This window comes from Pongo abelii, chromosome 2, assembly GCF_028885655.2.
Source record: "Pongo abelii isolate AG06213 chromosome 2, NHGRI_mPonAbe1-v2.0_pri, whole genome shotgun sequence".
NCBI lineage: Eukaryota > Metazoa > Chordata > Mammalia > Primates > Hominidae > Pongo > Pongo abelii.
Window position 1 is genome coordinate 191757455 of NC_085928.1, and position 11442 is coordinate 191768896.

The 11442-nt window shown below is 37.4% G+C and overlaps 1 long non-coding RNA gene across 4 annotated transcripts in view; it reads left to right on the top strand.

Annotated features, from left to right (window-relative positions):
- The window catches only part of LOC129058743 (uncharacterized), a 686790-nt gene extending 678521 nt beyond the window's left edge, over positions 1-8269 (top strand). For 3 of the 4 annotated variants that reach the window (XR_010139317.1, XR_010139316.1, XR_010139318.1), the window contains one exon: positions 4173-8269. This is a non-coding gene — a long non-coding RNA (uncharacterized LOC129058743). The remainder of the gene's footprint in view (positions 1-4172) is intronic. The other variant, XR_010139319.1, reaches the window with a different exon arrangement.
- The last annotated feature ends 3173 nt before the right edge of the window (positions 8270-11442 follow it).

The window sequence follows — 11442 nt, forward strand, 5'->3', positions numbered from 1 at the left end:
AAATGCAGAAATCAAAATTCAACTTAGAGAAAATGGAATAGTGAATTAAATTTTGAACCCAAACTTCTGTAGCTAAATCAACCTCCTAGGAGGGCTGTGACTAATAATTTAATTTGAAGCATTACGATTGGGTAACTGGATTTGTAAACTAGGCAAGAAATCATATCTTATATAATAAACGCATATTTAGATCCATATATGTGTTTAAAATTGCTCCTAAATTTAAAGCATGGAGTGAGTCTAAAACAGGAAAGACAAATCAAAAAGCACTCTTGTGACTGTGTGTGTGTTGGAGGACAGACAGAGGCAGGTGATTATAGGAGCACTAACCTGCAAACACCTTGAAAGATATCTTTCAGATGTGTCTTAAGTTCTTAAATGATATAATATGCACGCATTTTTCAAATGCACTCACAGGTAAAAACATTATTTTTTATATTGTTAATTCTTCATCCGTCACAGAATATGTACAGGTATACAGAAGTAACTAGATGTCCAATACATTCCAGGGGCCCAGGATTTCAATCAAAAGCAAACCTGGGTAATGTGACTGTAAATCAAGGGTGCTTGAGACCATAGACACACACACCCAGAAGGGTTAACTGGAGGAGAGGAAAGAGAGAAGCTCCTCTGCGCAGTTTATGTGAGTGACAGGAAGAAAGGGAGCAAGAGCTAGAGCAGGCAAGCAGGCACCCTGCAGTCCTCACACTGAACGCATTCCCTTGTTGTAGAGGGACACAATGGGAAAACTGCAGCCTAGGCTGTGGCCTGCACCTTGCCCACCCAGCCAGCAGCTCTTCTTGCATCTGCTTATTTATTGCCTGAAAGTCATTCAGCATGTTGAAGGTGCGATTATCGACAATTTGTCAGTCTGAATTTGTTGCTGGCAATAACTTTTTTGTGAAGTTTCACTCTCAGGCACTTGAGTTTTGGGATTAGAAAACCGGTGATGGGAGAGCATTATCCTGCTGTCTGCTTTTCATTTAGACACAGCCCAGGCAGACAGAAGGAAACGGAGCATTAATCCAACAGCAGTCACCCCAAAGTACAGGCCATTTGGATCCAGAAGAGAAACTGGTTCTTTCTACAAGCTCTCCCGTTCTCCCTGGGGCCCTTCACAGCCCCCTTGTCTACGTTGTGGCTGTGCTTTCCCTGGTGAGCAATTATGTATAAGAAGTAGGGGATCCTCCGTATTCTGCCCAACCACCCCCTCATCCTTCACAAAAGTTAATGTCTCGGGCCTACAATTCACTTGGGCAGCCTGGAACTGAGACTCTGAAGTTGTACGTCTTTTGTTTTGTTTGCTTTTAGTTTTCTGTTTGTGGATGTGGGTCCTGAATCAGCGCCCTCAAAGTTGAAACCTTTACCTTTTTGTCCAACCTCTTCCCTTCCTCTCATCGGGGGTGGGGGAAGATGGTGGCCAAAAAGCAGGCCATCCCTTGGATAGGGCAGCTGGGACAGCTGCTCCGGAGCAGCTGCTGTACCTCACCCTTATTTCCTGACAATCATTAAAATTCAATTTCAAAGTTTCTGTCTTTAACAATTTCCTAAGGGGCCTATGAAGGTTGCCAAAAGGGTGGGCCTCCTTTCCAGTGGCAGTGCTTTGGTAGCAAGTAGACTCTGGTCAGGTTGCCCGAGGCTGTGACCTTCTCACAATAGTCCTGTGGAGAGTGCCTAGAATAGAACACTGCAGGAACAGCTCTGGGAAAGTTTTAAGATGGGCCAAGAAGTGGACAAGACCAGCACCTCTTCCCTTAATCAGCATTGCTCCTAAAGTACAGCCTTCCTGGTCCTAGGGTGGAGCTCAAGTACAAACCTAGGGGAAAGTTCTCATACTTTAATCTCATAATTCCTCATTTTCTTTTCTGCTCAGCTCACCAACTTCTCAAACCTTGATTCTAAAAAGAAAAATAGACCAGGCGCAGTGGCTCACGCCTGTAATCCCAGCACTTTGGGAGGCTGAGGCGGGCGGATCACTTGAGGTCAGGAGTTCGAGACCAGCCTGGCCAACATGGTGAAACCCCGTCTGTACTAAAAATACAAAAATTAGCTGGGTGTGGTGGTGCATGCCTGTAGTCTGAGCTACTCAGGAGGCTGAGGCAGGAGAATCGCTTGAACTCAGGAGGCGGAGTTGCAGTGAGCCGAGATTGCGCCACTGCACTCCAGCCTGAGCTGCAGAATGAGACTTGGTCTAAACAAAAAGAAAAATAAAAAAAGATTTGTATATCTGAAAGTTCCCTTCTATCAAGAAGCTTTCCTTAACACCTCTTTTTCCTTTGGTTGGGGAAGTCTTCTATTGGGCCAAGGCAAGACAACTAAAATATTTTGAGAAATGGAACAATACATGTAAATGTACAGCCTAGGTAGCTGAGCCTCATTCGCACATTTTGAGTGAAGGTTGCCCAGCAAATGCTATTCAGACTCACCCTCAGAGGAGTTTCTCATTCCCTGCTCCCAAAATTTAACATATGATTAGTACCAAAACATGCCTCCCTTAACTAATACCCTCTTGAATCTATGGAAAGGAAACAGCATTTCTTTGAAATTCTAGATGGGAGTTAAGGACTACCTGACTACTCTTGCCTTCACCTCATAATCACATGTAACTATCTCATTAAACACCCCCCTCCTTCCCTAGAGAGCCACTGTTTGGCCCCTCAGCATACCTAGTACTTTTCCTTCTCTTCTCAAATTCTCACCCCTTACCCTTTTCTCCTTTGGAGGCCCCCAGCAAATTTTCAGAATTAAATCATGATTTTTTTCGAAATGCCATGACAAGTTAGAAAGGGAACTTTGAGACAGCACTAGAAATACACTAATAGAGAGTACTATTACAAGGCTGAATGTGGTGGCTCACGCCTATAATCCCAGCACTTTGGGAGGCCGAGGCAGGTGGATCACCCGAGGACAAGAGTTTAAGACCAGCCTGGCCAACATGGAGAAACCTCGTCTCTACTACAAATACAAAAACTAGTTGGGCATGGTGGCACGTACCTGTAATCCTAGCTACTTGGGAGGCTGAGGGAGGAGAATTGCTTGAACCCAGGAAGCAGAGGCTGCAGTGAGCCAAGATCATGCCACTACACTCCAGCCTGGGCAACAGAGCTAGACTCTGACTAAAAAAAAAAAAAAAGTACCATTACAACTGAATGCAGTAGACAAGTCACGGTTTGAGGTATCAGCAATTAATTGCACATTTTTATACAGTCTTTTTTTTTTTAACTTCATTTTTAAGATCCATTGATCCTAATAGATACAAGTTAAACCTGAAGTAAATTAGAGCAACGTTAAAGAAAAACTAGATCAAGCCCCTCCTGGACTGGCAGCCCTCCTATCTTGCGTAGCTCATGGTTATTTGGATAGACTCTTTCATAATACTGGTAGCAGAGACAGACCAACACCAAAGCCCCACTTCTTGTTACTTAATCACAAACCTGGCAGAATGGTGACTCCATACCTACAAAAACTAGTCAGTGCTTGTTAACCACAACAGATCAATAAAAACAATTAGCTGGAGAAATAATATTAACAACACACCCTTGTTACCATAAGACATAAGTTCCTGAGAAATTTGAATCTTCCAATAGCACATTTCTGCTTATGTGGTACCTAAAGTTGTTTCCTGGAAGTGAAATTTGAGTCATTTGCAATCATTTTATATCCTTGCCGCAGAATGACTCTGTCTCTAAGGCTTTGAATATGTCTACTAGTATGGGCTTTTAATATTCTCTACCCTAGTGAAAAGGCTACATATTATAGTAGAGAAGATACTAGGTTAGAAATGCCAACCAGGATCTAGGTTCTAGTTCAGGCGTCTAACTAGTATTTTGTATGTAAGGCAGTTCATGCTTCTGGCCTTCAGATTTTGCATATGTGAAGCAAAAACATGAGAATAGATAATCTCTTAGATACTTCATTCTGTACTTTTGTAACATATTTGTGAATTTTCAACCTAAGAGAAGATCCAGATTCATAAATTTCTGAATAAAATACCTATTTATTTCATAGTCCTTTTAGTAAAAATTTATGCAAAAGACTGAAAAAATGATTTTTGGTCTTCTCTGGGAGAGATTCTGAACTGGACTGGAGGAAACCAAGCTAAGAGACTTGGCATTGTTTTCTTTTGTACAAATGAACCATTGCCTTATACTTTAACTTTTTTTCCTTTTCAGATCCAACTTAGAAATAATGTTTCATTCAAGATAAGGCTCGTGATTTAGGAGATTGTGACCTGGCTTGCATCATTCTAAGACTTCTATCATCTGTTTTCAAAACCCAAGGAGGACCTCATTTTCTGTGTGATAGTTCCTCATGCTTTGCCAGCCACTGTGTCTTTAAGGAAGCTTGCCAAGAGTTCCTGGCTGGGAAGGACAGTTCGAGTTCATCATAGACAATGAGCTGGCACCACATTTTAAGTGACTCACCAACCTGGTTGCCCACTTCAAAATGTCAAGAACCACACTATCTAATTGAAAGAACTGTGTTTTAGCAAAGTGTAATTGGATCACCTGGCAAGATCATCTCAAACTGTGTCTCTGACCTTGCCTTTCAGTGGCTGTTTTGAGCACAAGAGGAGAAAGGAAATGATTCCTGAATTATATCTTGTTTTTAAAAATTAAGATTAATTAATACTTGGTTTTATGTTCATTCCATTGTAGGAACTTCATGATTATTACAAAACAGTCAAAATAGGTCATAGCAAAATGAACGTTTAAGATTAGGTTAAAACATTCCTCTGAAATTTTAGTATTCACTTTTGAAGTGTCAATTACTATATTTCTGTATCTTTTTTTCTTGGCTTAGAGTCAAGATGAAAAATGATATTTGAATCAAAGACATTGTTTTGTTATATAGCCACTCCTTTCTAAAATGCAAACCCACCCTCCCCTCACCAATGCTTTATTATTTGTGCACACACACACACACACACACAGACATACACAGAACCAGCACCCAAATGGTAGAGGAGGTCCTTTTGAGACTTCTAGGACGTGGATCATGTAAGCAGTAGATGAGAAAATGAAGTAAGAGGTATAGAGCAATAACAATAAAAGTCAATGATTTCATTTTACAAAAAAAGTTATTGTGTAGTACTCAGATATTTTTAAAAGCAAGTATTATTATGACTAAAGTATATTATACTTCTAAATTATTATGATTCTCATCTAATTTCAAGCCACACATAGGAGCCATTTGAAAGCATTTTGTATTACAACCTATCAACAAAAATCAACTAATAGTTTTATAATGTGAAAAGGTTTACCCCATGGGGTATTAAAATTTTTATCTGCAAGTATTTCTATTGTTGTGAGACTTTAGGACAAGACAACATTTGGTATTAACATAGAATATTCTATGGCTTTTTTAGCTTTAAAGTTCATTACTCTAAAATAAAGTACACGTGGTATTTTTTTCTTCCTAGTGTTCTCTTATTATATGTAGAGTATTTTCGGTTGTTATTTTTAATGTATACATTATTTTTATTAAGTCATTTGGTAAAAGATAAGATATATACTAATAGACCCTTACTTTTCTCCTAATTTAATTATTTCAAGTCAAGCAAAATTGGGCACTTCTCTTTCAGGAAAAAAAAAATATTGAGCATGATTTTGAGGCAAAACTGATTATTTACAGCATCTTTTCTCTAATAGACTAACGTTTATGATGGATCTTATTTCAAAGTTGATTATTCTCAAAGAAAAGTGGAGATATTAGGATTTCCAAGTAAATTGCATTGTTTTAAAAAGTACTTTAATGCATTGTTGACATTGTTGCCAGCTATTGACCAAAAAAGAGAAGAAGAAAAAAGAAACAAAAAAAGCAGTATCTGCTCCAAACATCAAGTTTTGCAGTTTGAAAGACTTGTACATTATAATTGTTTTTTTCTTGTTTGGAAAGCAGTAGTAATTAATACCAAAGGCACAGACAATTTAGGGCCATAACCTCCCTTCCCCCCCACCACCTTTTTTTTTTTTTTTTAACTTTAACCATGATAGGCATCTCTGCAAGGTAGGTTTTAACATATTTTTTTCCTAATTTTTTTCCCTCCATTCAGTAAGAAGGATAAGCTTTTAGAGTACCCAGTCACCGTGGTAACTGCCAAAAAAATTCTCCTGAAGTTTGAAGAGGTCAGCTAGCAGGGTCAACAACCCTGGCCTCTCTCTGAGCTCGGTCTAGCATGCCCCAGCCTGCGGTTGGAGTGTCAGGCCAGATCTGACCCTGGGAGGTGGACCATTCTGGCTCTGATATAAATTTTTCGAGTCAGTTCATGGCCTGGACTCTCCAGGTGGCCTCCAAAATCGATTTTGACCCCCTGAACCTGTCTCACGGAGGCATAGCATCCACCCTAAGTAAGGATTTAGCCAGGAATGACAGCTTTCCACTGAGTGTTATTGGGGACAGTATAAACAGTTTGGAAAGCAAGTAAGGAGGTGTGAGTGCTAGCAGTCATTAAAAGCACATTAAAAAACAATTTTTAAAAATCTTTATTAGAAAAAGTTTTAAATGCATATCTGTTACAGAATTCCTGTGATTTGTAGAGTTTTCCAGTCAGTTTTGAATATAAATAGGTCACATATCTTTATCTTTTGGCATACTTTGTTACAAATATGCAAATAAGATAGGCATACTTGCTACAAAATAGGTGCAGCAGGAATGTAATATGTTCAGAAAAGGCAAACTGGTTATTAAAACACATTAACAGGTAAGAAGTTTCTAATATTTTAAATACTAAAATTTTACGTGTATATTTTGAAGTGTTTAAAATGGAAAAATAAAGAACCTTTAAAAAACCCAACAGTGTGGAATGAAGCTAAACTTGTTGCACTCAAGGTACATTTCTACTTTGTAAAGCAAGAAGCCAATACACTCAGCTGGATAAAAATGAGAGAAAAATTGTAAATATAGAGAGTTACATCTTATAGAGAGCCAAAGAGGAATAAAACAAAAAAATAGTGTCTCTGAATAACTTTATGTATTTTCAACAGTTTAAGATATCAGAAACTTGGAAAATAAATATGATGTATATAAATCATCAGTGGTTATTTCCTTTTCATCCCCCCCCGCCCCCAGGATGCCATGGTGAATGTTTTATTTTCTCTAGGAAAGTAGAGTTCTCTTTGAGAGTTCTAGCCTGTAAACTCAGTATGTAAATGTGGCTATCAAGAAGACAGAACTGCCAAGAGGAAAGATTATGAATGTTTTTCTTCCTTAAAACCATTCACAGCATTTCTTCTTCCAGTGCTTTACTCAGAGTTCTCCCCTTTTCCCACCTCTGTTGAAAATGGCTTCAAAAGCAACACTGCAGTGGCTAAACCAATCGTACTGTGAAGTTGTTGAGATGCCATTTCATCTGAATCCTTTGTAAAAATTAGATTTTTAAGTAGGGGTGAATATCCTTTTGGGAGAGGGAATGGGAAGGTAGAAGAAAGGGGGAAATGACAGAGCAGTTTATATATACATATATATACTCTTTGGGTTTGAAGGCCTCTGTGTCTTGGCTTCTCACTATGTTAAATCCCTATTATAAAACTTATCTTCACAAAGCCTATTATAGTATTCTGAGAACAAATTGGACCATGAATAACTTAGTTGGAAGTGTAGATTATTTTCTACTCAGGGCAAGTTAGAGATGACAACAGCTTAACTAAAAGAATAGTGATTAATCTTAAATAGATGGATTTCAAAGTTTCACTCTTGATAAAGAGTACCTTTGATATTTCCCCTCTTCAGAATCACGTTTCCACTCTCTTTGTATTAAGAATTGTCCTAGTGATTACACTCTCCCCCTAATACAGCTCAAACTGTAGATCATTTTTTTTCCAGGTTGTTAATTTGTCAGAGAGGTGACCAGAAAGACACTCTACTTCCTGTTGGTTAAATTGATGATTCCAAAGTGGTACTAGGCTTAGATACAAAAGTCAATGATAAGAATATCTTGCATAAATCATAGCTTCTCACTTAGATAAAATTCTTATTTAAAAATTTTTAATTTGCTTAATGCCCTATAGCTTACAAAGCACTTTTTAAATCATAATTTTGTTTAATCCTAGAATAATGTTATAAGATAAAACTCATCAATCCCATTTTACCTGTGATTGCACACTGTGATTGAGCTAATAAATGGAAGAATTGAGATACCAACTCAGATTTTGTAGCTTCTGTTTCAAGTGATTAACCTGTAGCAACAGGCTTTTGAATTATTTTTGTGTTCTATATCCCTGAAGATCAAGATTTTGTATTAAAGAGCCAAGATTTTATATTTCACAAATTAAAAACTTAAAAGATATGAATGAAAAGAATTCTGTTTACTTCAAAGTGAATTTTACCAGTTATTATTTTTCTTTCTATATATATGCTTAAATGGTCTTTCGGAACTGATGGTTTTAATTTCCAAAAGTTAAACATGGGAATCTCTATATAAATTAAATAACTACTTGGAATTTAAACCACGTATATAAGAAACATAGATTCTATATTTCAAAATAAAATATAGCATAAGACTTTAGAAGCAGGTTCTGCATATTAAGTAATTATTTGAGAATATGCCATTGATAAAGCTCTTGAGTGTTAGAGGTGAGGTTTCCCTTCAATTTTAAAAAACTTTTTAAATCTTTTAACATCTTAGCAAGTCTGGATAAACAAAGTCATATAGAACTACTTTTATTCTCTTAGGCTTTTACTTTTTGTGTTTAAAAAAAAGGTTTGCAAAATACTCTAGGAATAATAATAAAAGGATTATTAACTTGACATTAATGTAACCTATCTAACACATTATAGAAATCAAGAAATACAAATAGATGACATTATTTTATTCTTCTTAGGTTTTTAATTATATTGCTTTAAACATGTAATGTGGGCAGTGTAGATGTTAATATGGAAATTCTTATTTTTTATTTCTTAAATTATATAAAATTAAATTAGTCATTTTATATCTACTTAAATTAATGCTTTTGCCCTTGAAATATTCTAGCAGCCAGAAAAATCTAGTTAAGCTTGTTAGCATTAGACACAATGAAAAAGTGTAGAGAAAAAGAAAAGCAACTGTTCTGGTATCAATAATGACATATTATAACCTTTTTTTGTACTAAAGTTTTTCTACAAAAACATGACATTAGACTGAGGATTGTTCATTTTGATGTGCAGGTTAATGTTCAAGTCTCCAAATACAAACTCCTAGTGTCTCCTCCACTTGTGTGCAAATTAGGAAATGCAAAAATAAGGTCTCTTAAATTGACAGCTTTGTTTGTTTAGATATTCTTCAAAATTTTATAATTTCTTATATTGCCAATCTCACTCATTTTGTTCATGTGTGTCTTTAACAGCTGTTCAAAACAGGTTTTCTTCCCTTCCTCCTTCCTTCCTTCTGCCCTTCCTTCCCTTCCTTCCCTTCCTTCTCTCTCTTCCCCTTCTCTTTCTCCTTCTTTCTTTCTTGTCCCTCTTCCCTATCTTTCCTTTTTTTCTTTCTCCTCTCTTTTCTTCCCTTCTTCTTTCCTATGTTACTCATTAGTTTTTAGGTGTTTTTGTTTTAAAATGCAGGGCAGCTTGGGTTAAGGGGTTATCTAATGCAATATATTTTGCCAAACTGAGGTGCTGAACAATGAAACATTTCAGTTTAAACTTGCATCAAGTCAGAAAACCCTCAAGTATAGCATCAAGACTTTTCTGACAACAAAAATCCAATACTGAATGATCAACTTTTAAAATGTTACAGATTCTGGCAGTTTCCCTCTTGCTATCTTTGTAGTCTTTCTAAGTCATCTAAACTATTGGTTAGTTATGTTAGCTTCTTGTGTTGCAAAGAAAAAGAGCATTTTTAGAAATCTGACAAGAAATTTTGTCAAATTGCTACACATAATTTGTGTATAAGTACATAAAAGCACAATAATAGCTAGCGTTGAAAAATTTGAATACAGATTCACTTTTTTCCCACTCCTGTCCAACATACTGTGGTATTAAATATTTAATATATGTTCATTCTTTCTCTTTCTCCCCCCAACCCCCACAAAGCTGTTATCAATCTGTACAGATGAATAAATTTTGGCAAAATAAGATTTGTTTAGAATGGTAAGAATTCTTCCTAATAAAGTTTCTAAGCAAGTCAATAAGGCATAAAAATGTTCTGTATTCTTCTAAAAGTAAAAGTATGTATCCATGTCTATTTAGAAAATCATAATGCAGGGCCGGGCGTGGTGGCTCACGCCTGTAATCCCAGCACTTTGGGAGGCCGAGGCAGGTGGATCACCTGAGGTCAGGAGTTCAAGACCAGCCTGACCAACATGGAGAAACTCCCTCTCTACTAAAAATATAAAAATTAGCCGGGCGTGGTGGCACATGCCTGTAATCCCAGCTACTTGGGAGGCTGAGGCAGGAGAATCACTTGTACCCGGGAGGCGGAGGTTGCGGTGAGTTGAGATGGTGCCATTGCACTCCAGCCTGGGCAACAAGAGCGAAACTCCATCTCAAAAAAAAAAAAAAAAGAAAAGAAAAGAAAGAAAGAAAATAGCAATGGATAGTAAAACATTTGGTCAACTACTTGGGTATTGGTTTTTATTATACCAGATTTTTCTCTGTCTTTTGCTATTGTGACTATAGTATATCTGAGTGCTGACAAATACAATTTGTGGTTATAGGACTTAATTTATCAGCAAAACCTAGAGCTGTTCTGTTTCTGGTGAGTATTGTCAGGTGTCTGCCATTCATAGAATAAGCATAATTGACAGCCCTCTATAATAGGCATGATGCATTTCTCTAAGTTGTTCACAGATGAATAAAACCAACTCCCTGCCATCATGGAATGATGTGCTAGGTTCTGGGAGGAAGTGTGGATTGGAATTTTAAAATCAAAACAAAACAGAAAAGAAAAAGCTCAAGATTTGGTACCAGCTCTCCAAGAAAGAGAAATTGGCATGTATACAAGTTTCTCTTCAGAATGAGCTATGGTAAAGGTGTGAACAAGCAGCTGTAAAAATATGGAGAGGTCTAAAGAGAGTTGGAGAAAGTGGGGCTTGAAGAATTGGTAGGGCTGTGATAGACAGTTACGGGACCTTATTCCAGGTGGAAGAGAAAGGCAGAAATGTGAGATTATGCAGAATATTTCTTAGAAAATTATTTAATGAGGCTGGGCGTGGTGGGTCACACCTGTAATCCCAGCACTTTGGGAGGCCAAGGTGGATTACCTGAGGTCAGGAGTTCAAGACCAGCCTGGCCAATATGGTGAAACCCCATCTCTACTAAAAATACAAAAATTAGCCAGGCGTGGTGGCACACGCCTGTAGTCCCAGCTACTCAGGAGCCTGAGGCAGGAGAATGGTGTGAACCCGGGAGGTGGAGCTTGCAGTGAGCCAAGATGGCGCCACTGCACTCCAGCCTAGGTGACAGAGTGAGACTCTGTCTCAAAAAAAAAAAAAAAAAAAAAAAAAGAATTATTTAATGGATTCAAAA